Raw genomic sequence first — 19534 nt, forward strand, 5'->3', positions numbered from 1 at the left:
GACCCAAAGGAGATGGCAGGAGAATGAGATCTGGGCTTGGTGCCAGCATCACCCAGGCCAGAAGAACAACTTTAATTGGCCTGTCATCCGCTCTGTTCCCTGCTCCTGTTTCCCCCGTGCCATCTGAGGAGATGGAGAATTAGAAACCAGCCTATCCTTTTTTTCCTTTAATTGTTCTCTCTTGTTCTTCAGAGAGGCCTCTCCTGGTCGGAATTAGAAACCAGCCTATCCTTTTTTTCCTTTAATTGTTCTCTCTTGTTCTTCAGAGAGGCCTCTCCTGGTTGAGCTGCAGGTGATCTATAATTAAAATGTCATATTCCACTCATTTTTTAAGCCATCTGGCTATGTATCCAGGACAGAGGAAGATGGGGCTGGGGGATGAGTGGATATGTTGCATTTAAGGGCTGTTGTCTGCCTGAGCCTAAATTGGGCCGTTTGTTACCTCTGGTGATGCAGGGATGCTGTGTGCTTACAAAGATTTCTGAAAAGCCTTTGCTGGTTCTGACTGTACTGTGCTGACTTTGGTTAGCAGGCCTTCTGGTATGCTTTAGAAAGATAAAATGGAAAAAAAAAAACAACCCACCCCAAGAAGTGTACTTCCTTTTCACTGTTCATGGTGATTAATGTGAGTGGCTTTTCACAATCCATTTCCAATTAATTTCAGCGAAGGGAGCTCTGCTGGCCTGTATATGAACTAAACTTCATATTAGAAGATTATTGAAGGGATTGCAGGCTAAGGATTGAACACAGGGCTTAAGCTCCCAACTAGCCATCATGTGAGTCACCAAAAACCACAGTTCCTCCTCAGTGTGAGTCATCCTAATGACACACTTGGAGCCAGTGGAGCTCAGAGCCTAATCCCCTCTGCCACCAGCCTCAGCCGTGCTGGAAGCAAGCGAGGAGAGATCACAGCGTGTAACACGCTTCCAGCTCCCAGGTGATGCAGCTGGAAGGCAAATAAATGGGTATTTCAGTGCTTTCCATTCCAGGGCTGGGGCTGGGTGAACAGCACTCATGCTGCCATCCACTTCAATCCTCTAAAATCAGAGGCACCTTTTTTACTTTTGAAAGAAAGAGAAGAAATATTTTGTTCCCCCTAATTTCAAGCTCCTTTGAATACCTGTGGTACAACTTTATCTCATTCTTAGCGTGGCAAATAAAACTCTTTAGTGCTTATGAGAATGCAGTTATTTACTGTCCTTGCTGTTGCAGATTTATTATTGTTTTCCCTTTTCCCTGAGCTGTAATGTCCTCTACAAATATAGTTGATGTTGAAGAGCAAGAAAACATTGTTTGAATTTATTTTGATAATTATATCATAGGAAACCCCATGGATGCTGGGAAGAGCAGGAGTTGACAGACAAGCCTTTACAAGCTTAGCTGAGAAGCAGAAAGGAGAGGAATGCATTAATCAGCACTGTCTCCTGTAGGTTTTTTTTTCTGCTAATGGCCAAGATATGCTCTAACTCTAAACCAGCTGATTCATTCTTCCCCTTTTATTGTCAGGATGTGCTAAGAGCTGCAGGATGTGATGCCAAGTGCTGGCTGCTGCCTGCCCTGGAGCCAGAGTGGCTGTGGGGAGCTGTTGGGATGGTGCTGACTTGAATCCAGGAAGCAGTGACAGAAGGGGAAAGGCAGAAAACTTTGGCTACTGAGGGTGTGTGTGTGGGCATATGTGGTAGACAAAACCCTTGAGATGGAGAGAATCTGATCTGAGAAGGGATTTCTGCTGGTTGGTTGGGGTTATTTTCTTTAACCTAAGTGTGTAGCTAGATTGATGATGCTGTTAGGACCTTAGTCTCTTCTCCTCAGTGCCTTATCCCTGGCAAGTGGTGATGGATACTTCTCTTCAACATTACCCATATCACATTTGAGAGTCTCTTATGCAGAGAGATGACTGTAGGGTAAAAAAAAGTGGGAAAACGCTGTAAATGGTGTAAAAGTTACATTTGTCTAAGGGAAAATGAATGCTGTTGGTGTTTGTTCTGAAGCAGCTGGTACCACTTTATTTTCAAGATTTGTGGGAGACAGGGGGGAGAACGGGTTGTACTTTCATGGTCCTTAGATACAGCTCAATGGGAGAGGAAGCACATTTGCATCTGCTGGCTGTAGAGGTTTACAAGTGATTTGTTGTGATCCATTCACTGAGTGGAAGGAAAAACTTTTATTTTCAACACAGACCACGGCATATGTGCTTTGGATGCAAATAAAATACAGAAGCTGTTGGTCATCGCTGAAGATCGCCACACTCTCCATTTGAGTTGGATCATTAAGTGCTTTGCAGCAGAGCAAAACTTCCATGTGATATCAGCATGGCATAAACATGGATTTAAGGTACTGGGTTGCTGCTTTCCCAGAGAAGACTTCAAGTAATGCAAAGAGTGAAAAAAAAAAATAAAGGGATGCCTCTTGTATTACTCTTGTGACAGCAGCAGAAATGAGATCTCACAGAGGCTGGGCAGTGGTGAGTCTCAGATGTTGGAGGAAACTCTCTCCTGATAATTTCTCCCCTGGTAGCTCTGCAGGTGAATCCCTCTTTGTAAAGCATGTAAATTTGGACTTCTGTAGTGAGAAGAAGGGGAATGGGGAGAGGAAATCGTTTTAAGTTCTGCTGTCAGAGATTGTATAGTCAAAGCATCACTATGTGAGCCTTGCTTTGTAGGTTACTACTGAATATTATTCCATTGGAAGTCAAAGAGAGGGTGCCTGCATTAGCAAAGAGAGCCCTGATCAGATGGAGAAAATGAAGATAAAAAGGCAGAGAGTAACTCTACTGAAATACACAATCCCACAAGTAGAAAAGCATGTTTCACTTTTATGAAAAGCATGTTTCACATTCACCTGCCTGTGAGCAGCAGCTTAGCTGCTCTGTGGGCCTGGGGGATCATGAGTTAAAGAACTCAGGCTCACCCTGCCAGTCTGGCCTCTGCCTTGTTAGGCTAGAGAAAAGCTGCAGCCACTGATCCCATCCACCAGCTGATTCCAGGAATGCCATCCAGGGATTCATCTATGTGAACCTTTATGGCAGCTTTCTGTATTCCAAACCTCTTAAACCATATTTTGGTGTTGTTCAGATTTCCCTGCTTGAGAGAAAGGCTGCAAATCTGTCAGTAAAAGAGCTCCATGTGTCACTAGTACTTTTTATGTTGAAAGGAGGAGGAAGATTTGAGTTGAAGGTTTACAAGTCGGAAATTGGGGCTTGGATTGCTTCTGCAGCTCCTTTATGTGGCGTTAATTCCCATAAAAAAAAATGCACATCATCTGACTCTTTACCCTCTTTGTAACTTTGGATTATTCATTTGGGATGCATGTGAATTTTCTGGTGAAATTTACATTCTTTCTGGAAAAGACTGAAGGCAGATTTGAAAATGAATTGTCTGGAAAAAACTGTATGGCTTTGGCTTTTACAGCTGCCATATTTTACAGTATTCACCTGGATATGGAACAAAAAGCAAAAAAAAAACATTTAACACCTCCCCACACTTCCTGTTTCTCATCCTTTCCATCAGATGGCATTTCTCAACTCCAGCAAGCGATAGTACAGTCTCTCCTGTAGTAATTCCACCCAGAGTGTATGAAATTTGGTGCAGAGGCAGTTGCCCCTCTGGCTGCCTCTGTTCTCCCCTTGAATACCTCTTGCATTAAAGCAGCCTGATGCAGGTTTAGTGTGCACAAAGTGTGCACTCTTTTGCAATGTGTGGGCCAGCAGTGGATGAAAATAGAAATGCTGTCAGATTGGGGAATAGGTTTGTATGTCCAAAGGAGGAGAGAAGGGCATTGCATCCATGGAACATAATGGCATTTTTAATTTTGGCATTAGTGTTGTATGACTTTTGAGGTACGTGGCAAATTGGCTTTGATTTTTGGCTTTCTTTATGTGCTGTGTTACCCCAACAGCACTGTGTATTGCAATGGTTTGGAACATGTTTACTTGTAAATACATTTATAAGTCTTATTGTAATGGCAATTGCTGCAATAACACTGAGCTGCAAATTAAGTGTCATGTCTAGCTGCCCACTGGGATATTCTACATCCATTCTCCATTAAGTCTAACTATTTACTATCAGCAAACTTTCTATATTTGAACATCAGGAGATGATTTTGGAGGGCTTTCTTTGTCTCTAGGTACTCTGAAGGAGAGCAGTGCAAGTTATCACTGCTTAGTAAAAACTAAGAGTGGACCACAGAATTCAGGACAACAACTTTCTCTTTATAGTTGTTCTGCTACTGCTAAGTATTGACCAGCCAGTCAGTTTAATTTTAAATGGAAAGCAGCCTTGTGATAACTAAGAAGGTTCTTCATTAAAATAGCGAAGTACAGGGAAGTGGTAGCTAGAAAGAGCTTGTTCAGAAGGACCAGGGCCATTTAGGAATAGGCAAAAGGTAGCCCTGAGCAAGATGTGAACAATAAACTGTCAGGAAGTGGTGAAAGGAAAAGGAACAGTGAATTTCACCCATTAAATTTCCTTTCAGATGCATTTGTAACTTATTTGCCCTTCCTTTTCCCTTCCATTTGATTTCAATAGATCACAAAGAAGACTTTTCTGTCACTCAGATCTATTGTTCCAGAACCTTGAGGGGTTTAAGTTGATGCAGCATTAACTTATGCCATTAGACTCTACCAGCACTCCCAGCCTGGCACTATTTGCCACTAAAAACACATTTTGTCAGCAGTAACTGCTTTTCTTTAAGTGAGGTTCCTGAGTGGATGCTCCTGCTCTTTGGCAAGGTGAACTGAGCTATATCCTGGTCCTGATGATATTTCTGTTTGACTCATTTTGTCAGGTGAATTCAAAGATTTATTTTCTAGGCAGTGTCCCAGCTTGCATGACTCTGTTTTACTCCTACTTGTGAAAATCAATCACAGGGAACATGGCAGAGGAAATTACCAGCATGAGCAGGGAGTTCCTTGAGCAGCAGCTGATCCCTGTGCCAATCCAAAGGTTTTGCTCTTTTCCTGCCCATAGTTGCATGGGTCCATCTATTATTTGGGATCTGTCATGGGCTATAAAACAAGAGCTCACCCATAAGAGCTCGACTATGCTTTTTATATCCCCCACAGTCTTTTGCTTATAACTTATTTGTATGATAATCATTATAAGATCCTTTATAAGATTATACATGGCAATCCAGCCATACATTATAAAAGCATTAATATTTTATGCATTCTCTGGAGGTGAGAGTGATGCAATAGTTACAGATATATGGATAGAATATATGTATCTGTGTATCTATGTTTCTCAGCTGAACAATGAAGGCTTTTTTCTTGTGGAAACGTGCTGTAGTCCTGATTAACTCCAAGAGCAGGATGAGGCAAGGAATGTGTTGCCATGTGCTGGAGCAAGAGGGTTTTTGTGGGTTTGTAGGATGGCAGCACAAACTGTAAGAAATTCTATGTCACTGTGTGTGGCCTGCAGGGAATATCTGGGCTGGAAGGAGATGGAATAGCAGGGGTGGTGCTTGTGAGCTTGTCAGGAGCCTGAATGAAGCTTTCCACATCCAAAGGCTCTGGTCACAGGGAAGTGAGGATGCTGCACACCCTGTTCCAGAGCCACAAGTCAGTCCTTGTCAGGTCAGTGCTTAGCAGGGCTTGCAGGAACCCTGGAGTGATTAAGCTGAAATCTTCAGTGGAGTTTGCAGCTGCTGCGTTAGTGTTGGCAGAGAGCTCATTTCTGAAAATACAGCAGAGAGAGTTGTTGTTGTTGTTGTGGGCAGCAGGCACGACTGAATCCCTAAATAACTGATGCCTGTGCTTAGCTGCCTTCCCACTGCAGTGTATTTCCTAATCTCTGCTGGTTCAGTTTCTTGCCCAACAGTGACACTGCTTGCTTGCTGTTTAAATGCTGTTATTGGTCGATGGCTGGTACTGACTGCAATTGAAACAAAAACAAATGCTGAGGCCTCTGATTTAATTGCTTTTTCATGTACCACACTCTGTCTGTGAAGCAGGTAGCCTTGTTCTTAGACAACCTCTGGTTTAGTCTTGATTTTAAATCAGCCAGCCAAGCCATCCAGATCTCCAGTTTCTGATTCTGCTTATTACCAATAGATTGCATTTATGTATCTTGGTTTCAGCAAACTCCCTCCTTGTTTGTTTTTAAGGGGTTGCTTTCCTCAGTTGGTGTGGACTGGTGCTCACTGGCTCCAATAGGGCCCCTAAGTGGTGTGCATTAAGGATGTGAGTGTCCTTTCCCATCATTTTAATGGATCACTAAATTGCAATGCTGTCCAAGGCAAAACCAGCAACAGCAAAACCATCCCTAGTGTAATATTCAACATGTTGTGGAGCCTTAAAAGAAATGGGGGGAAAAAATTGCTTTCTGTTAGACCTTATAGGATAAAATGGCCCAAAACACCAAAGCCACTCCTTTCTGGAAAGTTCATCAACATAATGGTGAAACTGATTTGGCAGAAGCAAAGTAAAGGCTGTAGCCAAAGCACTGTAAGTTTTCTAGTGAAAGACACCTTCTATTGCTGCATTGTATCATGTTTTGGGTAGTGATATGGGATATAAATGCTGCATGTTGCTTACATTAGGTTTTAAATATTATTTAAAGAACTTGAGAGAGCACATGGCTACCAAGTGAAAGATGATTGCTCACTGATAGGATTTGAAAATGGATTTAAAATCCATCACAAAAATTGAGGTATATGCTCTTGGTGCTTCGTTTTCTACACTGGCTGTGAATGCTCTCAAAAAGCTGCCCAAGGACTACACTATATAAGTTAGGGGTTAAATAACTTTCTTATTATTTTTAATCTAATTTCCATTTGAACTTAAGCCCTTTCACCTGCCCATTCCTGGGGGAAAATGAAATATATTTACCATAATTGAACTGTAGCTTAATTTCTTTAGGTACACAGTAAGCCAATGATCTCTAGAGAATGTGCTTCTGTTCTAAGAGGCTTATGAACAGAGGAAAGCATTAAATAATAACACAACTTCCAGATATTTATGACTGCAGTGAAATCACCTGACATTGGAGGCTTTATTTTTTTAATCTGAAATTGAATTAATTCAGGCTGTTTGGTGGTTCTTAAAGTATTCCATGCTTTTAAAAATTATCTATTATTTTTTCTCTCCTTGCAGCAAAGAGACTTCTATAGTCTCCATTTGGCTATTTATTTGGCTCCTCAAATAAAAGCTGTTAGTGAAGTAACTAAACTGTATGTGATTCTCTAGAGCTGATATGGTTTTGGAAAGTGGAGGATTTTACCTAGTACAAACTGGAATTTGTTTTTATTGTACCCACATCAGCACAAATTACCCTTCTTTAGATATAAATCTACATCTGCCTCTCCCTAGTGTTGTCACTGTTGTTTCTGGTGGTTTTTCACACGTTAACATGTCAGAATATGTGCTCCAGGGACTCTTCCCAAGGCATCATGTCATGTAAACATGACCCAGACAAGCAAAAACTGGGCTTGCTTCTCATTAAGCATCTTTATTGCAGTGTGTCTGAGTGGTGATGAAATCCAAGTGCTCTGTACAGGACCGTATGTCAAAATAAGGACTGCATAAAGAAAGAAATGCTTTTTAATTCTGGTCATCTTAAAAGCCCAATAATTAAGGTGATGGAAACGATGGCTTTTACTGCCTACTCTCAGAAAAAGGAGGAAACATCATATATAATGTGCCCCCAAAGGAAAGGACGACTAGATATAAAGCTTTTTAGGAATAATTTTCGCAAAACCTTTCCCAGGAAAAAAACAAATCACAGCTATATTCATAGCCTGGATTTTATTTAGTTCCTCACTATTGCAGCATGACTGTAGTTCTGGCTGCTCTTAGCAAAGTTAGGAAATGAGCTAGCTTCAGTATTAATATAGTGAGTTCCATTTGCAAAGCCAGTCAAGAGCTTTACACGGTGTTCCGAGATACCGGAATTCAATTCACAGGATTTGCCAAAGCTCTATTTTTATTTTGTCTTCATCTGATGTTATCAAGGTTGTTCATGTTCCAAAAATGGATGAGTTTAGCAATAGTTAGCAGTTGGTAATAGGAGTCAAGAAGACCAAGGCTTTTAACACATTCAGAATGTTTAATTTCCCCTCCATCTGATGATAATAACTTAACATGTAAAAAGAAAATAACACAAAATTATGTGGATTTAAAAAACCTCCCACGCACCTTATGGAATTAAAATAGTGTGTGGGCCTGGAACCACGAGTATGTTCACTAAGTATGATCTCCAGAAGCATGTTATATTTGAGAAAAAAAATTAAATGAAAAATTAATCGTTGCTGTTTTATCCAAACACTTCATTTTCCTAACATTTTGCTATGCCCATTAGGTAATCGTGCCATTTATGTTTCACTACATTTTTTTCCTTAGGGTGGCATCTGTAAAATTTAAATATCTGCTTATTCATTTGGGGTGTTTCTATAACTGGAACATAACATTGCAGTAAATCTTGAAGTATGTCCAAGGAAAGGTCAGATTCTGCTGAAATTTTTACTGATCTGAAGCTTTTTCACACCAAAACGTATTGCAGAGTGTAGTCAGCAGCGTGTTTCTGTGAGGTTGGGTGGTTTTGGTTGTGGCATGAGGAGCTGGTTGGGAGTCTGTCTTCCCAGGCAGGCTTGGCACAGCACCAGGATGTGCAGTGTGCTTTGCAGAGTCACAGAACAGCCTGACGCAGGAGACATACTGGAGAGAAGTGTGGGAAATCCTCCCTGCTTCATCATCCCTGTGGATGTGCAGAGCAGGGAGGAAAGAGCCAAACCCTTCTCAGGAATATTTCTAGGAAGCGGTCATTAAAAAAACCAAAAAAAAAAAACAGCAACAAAAAAACCTCCAAAAAGCCAAACAAGCACAAAAAAAAAAACCCCAAAAAAAAACCAAAACCCAAAACCAAACTAAACAAACAAAACTCACAGAAAGCATTTATAGTACATATTTAAGCATGGGGGATACAACTCAGACGTTTTTAAAACCAGGTAGGATGGCCACAGTCTTAGTGGGGTACATATGTTAGGGTGTTTTATTAATAGTTAGCCCTTTTAAATTTATCTAACAAGAATCCAAGATGGCTGTGGAAAAACTATTCCTTGCAGTGCTGTAAAATGAGATTAGCACTTGTTGTGGTATAGCAAATAATCCTGTTCTGACTGTTGTGACAGGTATTTTAGGTTCTAAGAATTAGATTAGGTTAGAAACATGAGGAGGAGAACCTGCAAAATCTCCAGAGCAGAGAAAAGGTGAAGCTGAGGGTGGGGAGCCCTCATTTCCTGTGGGCACTTGTCCTGAAATACTGCCCATTGCCCAGCAGAGCAACTAACCCCAAAATCCAGAGCTCTGCTTGTCTCCACTGTTCCCAGAGGCCCCACATGGATGCTGAACATGTTTGTAACATGTTGAATATGTTGTTTGTAAATGCTCTTTATAGTGTCCTCACAGTAAATACATCAGAATGTGAAAAGTCTAAAATTTGTGTTAAAATGTGCTCATTTTCTTGATCAAAAGGGCGACATTGCTCACAGTGAGCCCTTTGGAAATTTGAGTTTATCTGGAAATAGCATTGTAATTGGTAGAGACTAGAAATAGAATAGAATGTGGGGTGGGGGGGGGTTAGTAAATATATTTAGGATACAAGAGTCAGATGCAGAATGACATGGCAAAGATGTAGGTACAAAATACAAATCCATACTAAACAGGTTTTTCACTTACTGGTGGTGGCTTTAGCATAGAACCTTTATGACACAGACTACAGCCAAGAATTAAATTTAAAAGAAATTTAGCAATCTTCTTTTTTTGTAGTACTTATACTTTGACAGGTTTCATTCATAAACCTCCTATACCAAGAGCATTTTTCCAGGTATTATTACAGAAGCACTAAAAAGATAGAGTAACTGTGAGGAGGGTTTTTTTTTTGCCAGAAAACATTTCCTGAAGAAGACAGTCATGCCCAGCAAACCAGAAATATGCTATTTTAAAAAGAATTTGTATATAGAAAGCATCTTCAGGAAGAAGAGATGGAATGTAATCTTCCTTAGGTATACGCCTGTTAAGATATTTTTATCATGTACTGCAATCGAATGCTAGCTCATGTAAGAGGGGCTTTGCACATTCCTTTCTCATTTCTGTTAGGAAATTAAATCCTGATAAGGTTCTATATGATGTCTCTTATCACTCTGTAGAGTAGCAATTTAAAGACCAGAAACACATATGGTTTTTCATCTTTATGATCCAATTTTGACCACTGGAGTTTGTTTCCTGCTGCTGTTTTCACAGGGGCAGAAAATGCTTTGTCCAAAAAACCACTTACCTCTCTGCTGGCCTTCAGTTTGAGGAATGTTCTGTTAAATCCAAAATACACTGTTGTAATATTGAGCAAAAATTGGCTTCCTGCTAATAAATTCATACAAATAGTGTTTGGGTTTCTCTTGGCTTTCTTGTTAGCTCCTCATGTGAAGGGCCAGTAAACTGCAGATGAGAAATGGTGAGGAAAAAATGAAGCATCACTTACAGTCCAAGAATTGGCTGTGCTAGAATTGAAGCAACGAGAAGAGTGATTTGGGGGTGTGAGGAGTCGGTGGTCCCTGTAAAAAGCCAGGATGGGTTTGGCAGCCTGGAGTGCCAAAGTCAGCCCCCAGCAGAGACCCTCCACGAGTGGAAAGCCAGAAAGATGAAGGAGCAGCATCACAGAGGTAAACGTGTGCCCTGCATCCTTATATCCCATCTCATTTTGCAGTGGCACTCCCTGCACGTTATTTTTATTCTCAAAGACCCTCAGTGAGACAATTTTGTTACAGCTCCTGCTTTTCGACCTTTAGGGTGTTATTCCAAAACTAATCCGTGTTTGGCTTTCTGAAAATCACATGGAGGGCATAATGGAGATGAATATTCAATCAAAAATCTTAAATTGCTGTCTTTAAGGGTTGATCTTTAAATATAATCTGCCTGCAAGTAGATTACACTTATGGTCATTTGGGTACAAATGCACTTTTATAAGAGAATAATTCACTCAGGAAAGCGAGCAGAGGGAATTTAGAGAAGATGTACAAAAATAACTAGGAAGCTCAAGGAATCAATTTATGTTCAAGCATTAAAGTAATGACAATAAAGCTTTACTAGCAGAGGCTACAGACACTCCAGTGGCTTGCAGTAAAGCATGATTATTTATAAAAAAAGGAGAGAAAATCTTGAAGAATATTTTATTTCAGTGTTAGGTCAAATAATTGATGGTGATTTCCAGCTGGCAAAAGGGTAGCAGCAAAGACATTTAAAAGTGGCAAGTTTAGGCATCATGAAGGACTGTTCTGCCACTGCCTGAGTCTGCCAGGCTCAGGGTTAATAAATAAAAGATACAAATTCCAAGATGGGCTTCAAAATGAGTAGGGTTGGGGGTATTTTGTTGGTTTAGGGTCTGGGTTGCTTGTTTGGTTGTTGTTTTGTTTGGGTTTTTTTCTTGTTTTCAAACTAACTCAAGATGAGCCAGTTTAAACGTAACATTTCTTCCAGAGTGGTGAGAATTTGAGTACAGATATTTTTTTTTTTCTTTCTGCATGTATTTTTGGTTTGCCTGGTCTTTTTTACAGTAAATGCATTTTCCTGTAAAGACTGCAGCACATGGGTTCCCAGGGAATAGTTCAGTTGTGTTTTGACTTTTTAGACATTTTATACTTTCTTTTCCTCTTAACTTGAGGCATTTAGAATGCATTAGGGTCACCGGTTCTAGTGGGAATGCTGATGTTAAGGTTAGTTCAAGGGTAATTTAATATATTTAGGTATTGAAATTCTGTAAAAGCAAAGATGCTTTATTTTGGGTGTAGGTCTAGATAATAAATATCTCATATTGAATTCAGGTTTGGATGGAGAAAAGGTAATATGCAGTTGGAGTACTATGTCAAGTGACACTGGAGCATACAGAGGAATAATGAAAATAGAAAATTAAACTCCTAACTATCAAAACATATATCTATATATGTGTGTATATATATGCATGTATACATTGTATTATGATTAGGCAAAGAGGAAAGAAGGGGGAACATCATCTTTTGGTATTGGAGAAGGTTTTTCTTCTGTGATGCTTCCTATGTTACTATCACAAGGAATTGTTGATCCAAAAGGCCATGTGAACAGCTGTAGAGTAGAAAAATCATGGAACTAACTTGTTCCACTCTAACAATAAATAAATGATGTCAGAGTGCTCATTATTTTAATTAAATTAATGTGAAGTCATTAATAATTATGATACTTTTTTGCCCCCCATCATGTAGACAAGGAGGATTGTTAATTCAGGGCTCAGCAATACAAGAGCATCACAGCTCCAAGGCACCCCAAAAATTGGATGAATAAACAACTGTTCAAGTTTTTGTTTGGACACAGATTTGTAGCTTTCCTATGGCAGTTGTCTTGCTATGGTTTAGTTAATAGTATTTTGCCTTGTCTTGTGATCACACAGGTCTTACAGATACTCAAGAAAATGTGCATTTGGTGAAACTTGGCATGATTTATATAGCTTGGAGCAATGAGTAAGTTCTTACTTAATTAAATGAATTATGTAGACATTTTTTAATTGTCCAAATGCCAAACCAGATACACTGGGCTTTGCAACTCCTCCCTATTTTTAGAGCAATACTGACTTTGTTTCTTACCACATATTTTTTTTCAGGCTAGTAATCTATAATGTACTTGAGCTATTTTGATATGGTTATCTTTAATTAAGCACATAACTTATTAATATTTTGCGAGTTGGATTAAATTCTTTTGATAGCATTTTAACATGCCGATTTGTAATTATATTATTTCACTACAGCAGACAGATTGGTAAGTCATAAGTTATTAGGGAAAGGAAATTGTTCTAATGAATAAACAGGGCCTTGTAGACAGTAAGCTGATAGTGTCAAGCATCACTCAGGAGGGCCAAAATAAGGACTTGAAGGCCTTTTATTACTGGACTGCAGGTATCTACCAGTATTTAAATCATAATTCATAGAACTGTGTGGTTTTAAAGGTATGGCAATGCATCATATGATGTAATATTGGGAATACCCTTCCCCAGCACGTGCTTGGTATTGTACTGTTTTGGTTTTGTTACACCTAGTGCCCTGTGGAAGTGAACCAGTTAATGCCTGGTGTGATTTATGGCGCTTTAAGCTGGGAGGTCGTAACCATAAATATTGCAAAGGGCTTTGATTTCCAGATTATGCCAAACATTCCCACTTTGAAAAATGGATCTCGCTGAAATGTGCAACGTTGGGAAAGTAAACACAACATTTTAAATCTAATTTCCATTCTCTTCTGTGACAATTACAGATCACATGAAGAAGGAAGCCATCATAGCATGTCACATATTGAACTCGATGAAATGTATTACAATTTGAATCTCTGGAGTGTTTTTTTCCTCCTGTGGGGCTCTAATTTATACCTGCTCATTCAGGAATAAACAGTGCTATTTTCTGACTTGTCATCTCTCTCACCTCACCTCTCTTCAGCTTTTACACTGAGAAAATGATGTCGTTGAACTGAATGCTAAAACAGCAAACTGTGTTAAGATTAATTTCACAGTACAGCCCTGAAAATTTTTAGCACGATTCTATTCATCCTTCCATTGCTGTGACAGTAGATTTCCAGTGTGGCACACGTACACAAAGGGCAGGTACGTGTGCACAGGGGGAGAGACACAATGACTGAATGGGTGAATGCAGAAATGAGGGAATGCTGGTGGTGCTCCGAGTTCTCCTGAACTTCCTGATCTCATTACCACCACCCAGTGGAAAAGTCGGGAGCGAATGCCAATTCCTGGTGTGAACTTGAGGACTTCTACCCACGGAAATACCTCCTGCTTCAGCAAATGAGCCCAAGCTCATAGATGTAAAGTTTCTAATTGACTGTGGAATACTTTTGATCAAATTTTCAGACTCCAGATTTTTGAAGTCTGGAAAAAAATTGCGTGGCTGTTGGCAGGGAAAATAGTCTGTGTTTGTAATAAATGGTCACAAATCATCTGCTATCCTAGATCCCATAATTTAAAAATTTCCTATTTATTTGTGGATTTCCTTTTATCAGGTTTTCCCTTAGTGCCTCATTTATTTTCATTAAAAGCTTTTCTTTTCTTAAGTACCTTGGAAATATTTTTTTTTTTTACAAAGCAAGTTTCAACTGGATAAAATTAATTTTAAAAAATTTAATTGGTAAAAATGAAAATTTGGTGCTCATTATGTAGTCAACTTCATCTCCAGAAAAGTACCAGATGCAGAACGGCTGCTTGAAATCTCTTTGGATATTGTTTATGGTGTTCACATGTTGGTTGCTTTAATGTAATGCTAGTTGTGTACCTTGCCTGCTGGATTTTATTGAGCTTTGGGTGGTGGCTTGGTGGGATCACACCCATTCTGTGGTCTTTTGGCTTCTGCTTTTTGATTTATGAGAGGGTATATATTTTTTTAGTGAGTTTATTTTTGTGTTGTCACTGAATGATTGTTCCTTGCACTGTTGTGCTAGATTGTTGGAGAAGGGAAAGTGAAGAAGATTTTATGTAGTAGTCAGCTGGGAACAGTCACGGGATGGTTTGGATTGAGACCATTTAAAAAAGATCACCTGAAAAACAAAAGCACCTGAAGGTTCCCCTGCCACATGCAGGTACACCTTCCATTAGAGATGGAAGCGTTGCCTCTGAGATAAAATCCAATACTTTTGCTATGATTTTTGAAAATTTAATTTCATTTATTCTGCTAGGGTTTGACTTGGATGTTTGGTTTGAGTGGATATTGGGAAACCATAATTCCATGATGGACTGTTTCAGGGATTCATTTTCCAGTTGCTGGCTCCATTTGCTTTTCACATAGAGACACTCTGTTTGACAGAGGATTTGCTTCCAAGGCAATGTTTCACATAGCACAGTGAATTGCATTTTCAGTGTTTGAAATGCTCAGGAGTGGCTTGTGCAGCCATCAGGTGTTTTGGCTTGGGCCATCAGGTGTTTTCTGGCCTTTGTAAAAATACCCTGCTGTTTAATACTATTATAGTACATCAGTTCCTTGTTGGTGTCACCTCATGTTCAGCGTCCCATTTGCAATTTTATTTTATATTTTTATTTGACTGCTTTGGTTTATTTGTTAGGAATGGATTGGGGGAGAAAACAAAAAGATGCAGTGTGCATGTGCTGTTAGGGAAATTGTGCAGCATAAACATTAAGAAGGGAGCACAGAGAATGCTGTTATTATATCCAGTAACAGCACAGGTTTTCCCAGCAGTATCCTAAAGCAGACAGTGGTAATATTGGTGATGGGGAAGAGCAGGGGCAGAGAAGTGCTTGCATTTCTGAACACAGGCATGTGGTGCTGGATACAGATGTGGATATGTGGAAAGAGGGAGGGGATAATGCTTGCTGGACAAGCCTTTTCCCTGAGCTGTTCTGCATAAGCAGGGGTATGAAACTGTGCGCTTGGTAGGGCTGAAGGAGCTAAGAAATGCAAACAGAGCATGTTTTAATGAATCTTTGCTGCTACTTTTGGGATTGAAATGCTAGTTCAAGCCTTCCCAGTGCTCTCCCTGTGACACAACCCTGGGGGCTGCAGGGCTTCAAGGCCCTGCTGCCTTTCTTTATCTTTGTGGTACCAGAGCTGCACTCAGCTCCAGTGCTGGAGCAGGGAGCCCACTCTGCTGCTCCTCACACAGCATGAGGGATGTGCTGGGAACTAGGCTACCAGAGCATCCCAGTTTCCTCTTTTCCCTGCTGCACCACCCCCACAGCTGATGAATGAATGCAGTTGTAATACAGTGTTTAGTGCACATTACCCTTTAATGGCTTTTCAAAGTACTCAGGATAGTCCCAGCTTTCCTTCTGCTTCATGCAAGGATGACGGGCCTCTGAAAAAAGGAAACCTATACAAGGCTCAGTAAAAAAGGAAAAAAGGACCAGTAAAAGGAGACTGAAAGTCCAGGAGATGGTAAAAGGGTGTGTCTCAGGCAGCAGATTACTTACAGGGAGGTGTTCTTAGGATAAAGTGAATTTTGTTGAATTCGGTAAGAATTGCCATGGGAATTTAATTGAGTTTCTTGTGACTTGAGCACAGATATTCCTTTCTATCCTTGATGGGTTTGTTTCAAGAGAGAATTTGCTTCAATCATTTGATTTTTCAGGATATGTTGGTAACACATATGCTGTGCCATGCTTTAAAAACTGCTAACCAAAAGAGTTTATACTCTTGAATATTTTTTCTGGGTTATGCCAGGATTATTTATTAAATAATGAATATTATTAAATATTAGAATGCAGAATATTGAGTATTCTCACAGGCAGAAAAACAGCAGAATGCACAAGAATTAGTTTCATTTGTTCGCTGGCTTCTCCTTCACAAGTTTTCCAGAAAGTCTCTCAAATCCATAGCCTGCTTCTTGAGTTGGTATTTGCTGTTTTATACAGGAATAATTCCTTGGAGATTTTTACCAAATGGAAAAATAAAACAGTGTGTAAATAAGCAGCACTGGTTATTATTACACAGCAGAGATTTGTATAAATAGCAATATAAACAGCTGAAACCTCAGATACTTACCCAGGAGAACAAGACACAGATGGAAATAGGGAAGACTGGTGGTAGGTAGGAGCCATAGGGTTAGGGATTGATGTGAAATAAACAATTTATAAAAAATAAAACATTTGGGATGGAAGAAGCATCTTGAGCTGTGTGATCATAATAAGCAGAATGAGGCATGAAAACTTAGGTGAAGGGTTGAGATAGATCAGAGATCAGCTAAAAAAATAAAAAATAAAAAGACAACCAGAATAAGCAGGACTAGAAATGACGTATTTTGCTTGTCAGGTGTTATTTGTTGTCCTTTGTTTATTCAGTGCTTTGGAGGAATCAGGTGGTTTTTAATTGTTTGTTGTTTCAATTGTTTGTTTTTCCCTCCCTTAATAGAGGAGGACAGTGAATTTCATGAGCAGAAGCTATAGCAGCTTTCAGTGCTGTTGCTCACTTCTGTTTGGTACAGAGCAGGGGGAACATTTGAAACCTGAGCTGTGGGAGTAGATTATTTCTCTGTTGCTGCAAGATGATGTTCCCAAGTCCTTGGACTCTTAACAAGAGCGTGCAAGCAGTGCCTGCATGTCTCTGAAAGGCCAGAGAGCAGCTGTACAGCCCTGAAACTTTTCAAAAACCCTGGGAGGGCCCAGGTATGGCTGTGGCAGCTGTGAGTAAATGTGTCAGCAACGTGTCTGTGCAAGGATTTCAGAGAAAAAGGTTCCAGTTCTTTGAGAAGGTGGATGTGTGGACTTTCATTCCCAGGCAGAAGGGTCCTCACGCATCAGTAACGTTCTGTTTAGAAGGTGGGAAAAAATTGTTCTAGTCCAATCTGGAATATATTTATTCCCAGGAAAGAGTTGCCTGATTTTATTTCTTGCATGATTTTATTTCTTCTGACATTTTTGAGAGGGAACTGCACCCATGATTCTGTCTTGAAGGGGAACCAGGCCTTCAGTGTGCTGTGTTTTTAAATTTATCAGGTATTTATAATATTGACTTGATTTTTCACATGGCAACGAACTTGCTGGTTATTTCTAGATGTACACGTACATCCTGATAACCAAAAAAATCTGGTTTACATTATCACACTCTTTTTTTGGCTGTAACAAGAAGCAGCAAATTCTGATCTCTCACCTGTGGCTCAGCTGTCAAAACTTTCCACTTTTGCCATTTCCGTAATTTCTTCCCAAGTCTTGGAAATGCTAAAGAATGAGTGACAGCTGTCAAAATTTACTATTCACTGTGTATGATCCAAAGCAATGATAGAAGATGTTTATCAGAAGGGGGCACATCTCAAAAAAAATGGGGCTTCTTTCATGAAGGATGCAAACACCTGAGGCAATAATTTCTGCCAGGCAAGTGTGTGTGTGTCCCCCTGTCCTCAATCTTCTGGCAGCAGCTCATCTCTTTTGGAGGACAAGATGATAGGACACTGCTGTTATGTTGCCAGCAGTAAATGCTGACTAAGGGACGTGTTCAGATGTTGCATCATGCTTCTGGGCTTCTTTTCTAAGGTGCTCCTTCTTTTGGCACTGGAAATTCATCCCATCAATCTTCATTTTTACAAAGCAGAATAAAGGTCAAGCAGGTTGGACGATGAGCCAGCTAAGAGTGTTTCCCACCTCATATGAGAAAAGCTGCAAATCACAGATACCTTATGGGGGAGAAAATCCCCAACAAAACAACAAACCACATTTCAAGCATCTTTCTCGTGCACATCTTAGACTGTGACAAATTCTGGTCCTGGAATCCAGCTCTGGTTTGTGTGCTGCAAAAAGAAAGGAACACTTACGCTGGTGAAGGAGCAGGGGCATGCCACAGCTGCCTCGTGCTGATGTACCTAATGGTTTTTAGCCCACTTTGCTGGGGGCTTTGTAGAACCGAGCCGAGTACATCACACGGGCGTTGAGGCTGAGGATCGCAGAGTCTGCGCCAGAGCCTGCAAGAAACCATGGTCGGTGCCCCTTTCCTTGCAGACGCCCAAGCCCTGCGAGGCCGGGTGGGCAGAGCCGCCTCCGCCGGCGGCCCCGGGCCGGGAGAACCGTGAGTGACCGCGGGGGAGCGGCGGGGGAGCCCCGGGAACGGGGGATGCGGCCCCCAAGGAGAAGGGATGCAGGCACCCCGGGAAGGGGGGGATGCAGCTCCCAAGGAGGAGGACGGATGCAGGCACCCCGGGAAGGGGGGATGCGGGCCCCCCAGGATGAGGGATGCAGGCGCCCCGGGAAGGGGGGATGCGGCCCCAAGCGCTTCCCGTGACCCAGAAGTTTTGCCAGCCCGCTCCCGATCCTGCGGGATGCGGCGGGGATGGGCTGCGGCGGCCGCAGCCCGGCGAAGGGCGGGATGGAGCTTACCCCGAGCGAGGGTGAGGAATGACCGCTTTCCCCCAGTTACGTTGTCACGGGCCAGAGGAGCCGAGAGCGGCGGCCGATGGAGCGGGGGGGCTGCTCCGGCCCGGGCAGGTGGTGGAGGTGCCTGTGAGTGTGGGGTGTTAGAGAAATATGTAACAAAAAAAGGAAAGGGCGCGGTGGAGGGCGCGGAGGCTGCTCGGAAGAGGGGGGAGGGCGGGAGCGTTGGGCTGGGGGCGTCGCACCCCGGGCATCTCTCCATGCCCACCCCCCAAACCCCGGAGGAATCACACTGCTCGTCTTCCCCACCCCCGGAAAAAGGAGGGCACAGCCCACCTGCGGGGCTGGCTGCGCTCGGGGTGCCGGCTCTGCCCTCTCCCCCCGCCCGTCCCCCTTTACCTGCCGGCGGCCCGTCCGCGGCGGGGGCAGCGGGGCGTGGGGCGGTGGGTGGCGGTGGAGGCGGCGTGTGACAGATGTCCTCCTCTGACAGCGCTCGGTACCAGCCCAGTGGCTCCCTGCCATTGGCTCAGTGCAGCCGACCGGCAAGGCTGCTCGCTATAATAGCACTATGCCTGCCAGCGGCGGCGGCAGCTCGCTCGGCTCCGCCGCGGCCGCCGCGCCGCGCATCCTCCTCACCCTCCTCACCCTCCTCACCCTCCTCCCGCGGCCGCGCCGCGCCTGAGGGGCCGCAGCCCCGGCCCCCGCCGGCCCCGGCC

At 42.0% G+C, this 19534-nt stretch overlaps 1 long non-coding RNA gene across 2 annotated transcripts; it reads right to left on the minus strand.

Annotated features, from left to right (window-relative positions):
• Window positions 1-15730: 15730 nt before the first annotated feature.
• On the minus strand, window positions 15731-19356 carry LOC139593503 (uncharacterized). 2 transcript variants are annotated; one of them, XR_011680324.1, is made up of 3 exons: window positions 19218-19356; window positions 18825-18945; window positions 15731-18241 (listed from the first exon to the last, which is right to left on the minus strand). It is a non-coding gene; the product is annotated as an uncharacterized lncRNA (long non-coding RNA). The 2 variants fall into 2 exon arrangements; XR_011680323.1 differs by lacking the exon at window positions 19218-19356 and having other exon boundaries at window positions 18825-19113.
• Between the last annotated feature and the right edge of the window lie 178 nt (window positions 19357-19534).

This window comes from Agelaius tricolor, unplaced genomic scaffold (genome assembly GCF_023055355.1).
Source record: "Agelaius tricolor isolate 1412-34295 unplaced genomic scaffold, bAgeTri1.0.p SCAF_10, whole genome shotgun sequence".
Taxonomy (NCBI): Eukaryota; Metazoa; Chordata; class Aves; order Passeriformes; family Icteridae; genus Agelaius; species Agelaius tricolor.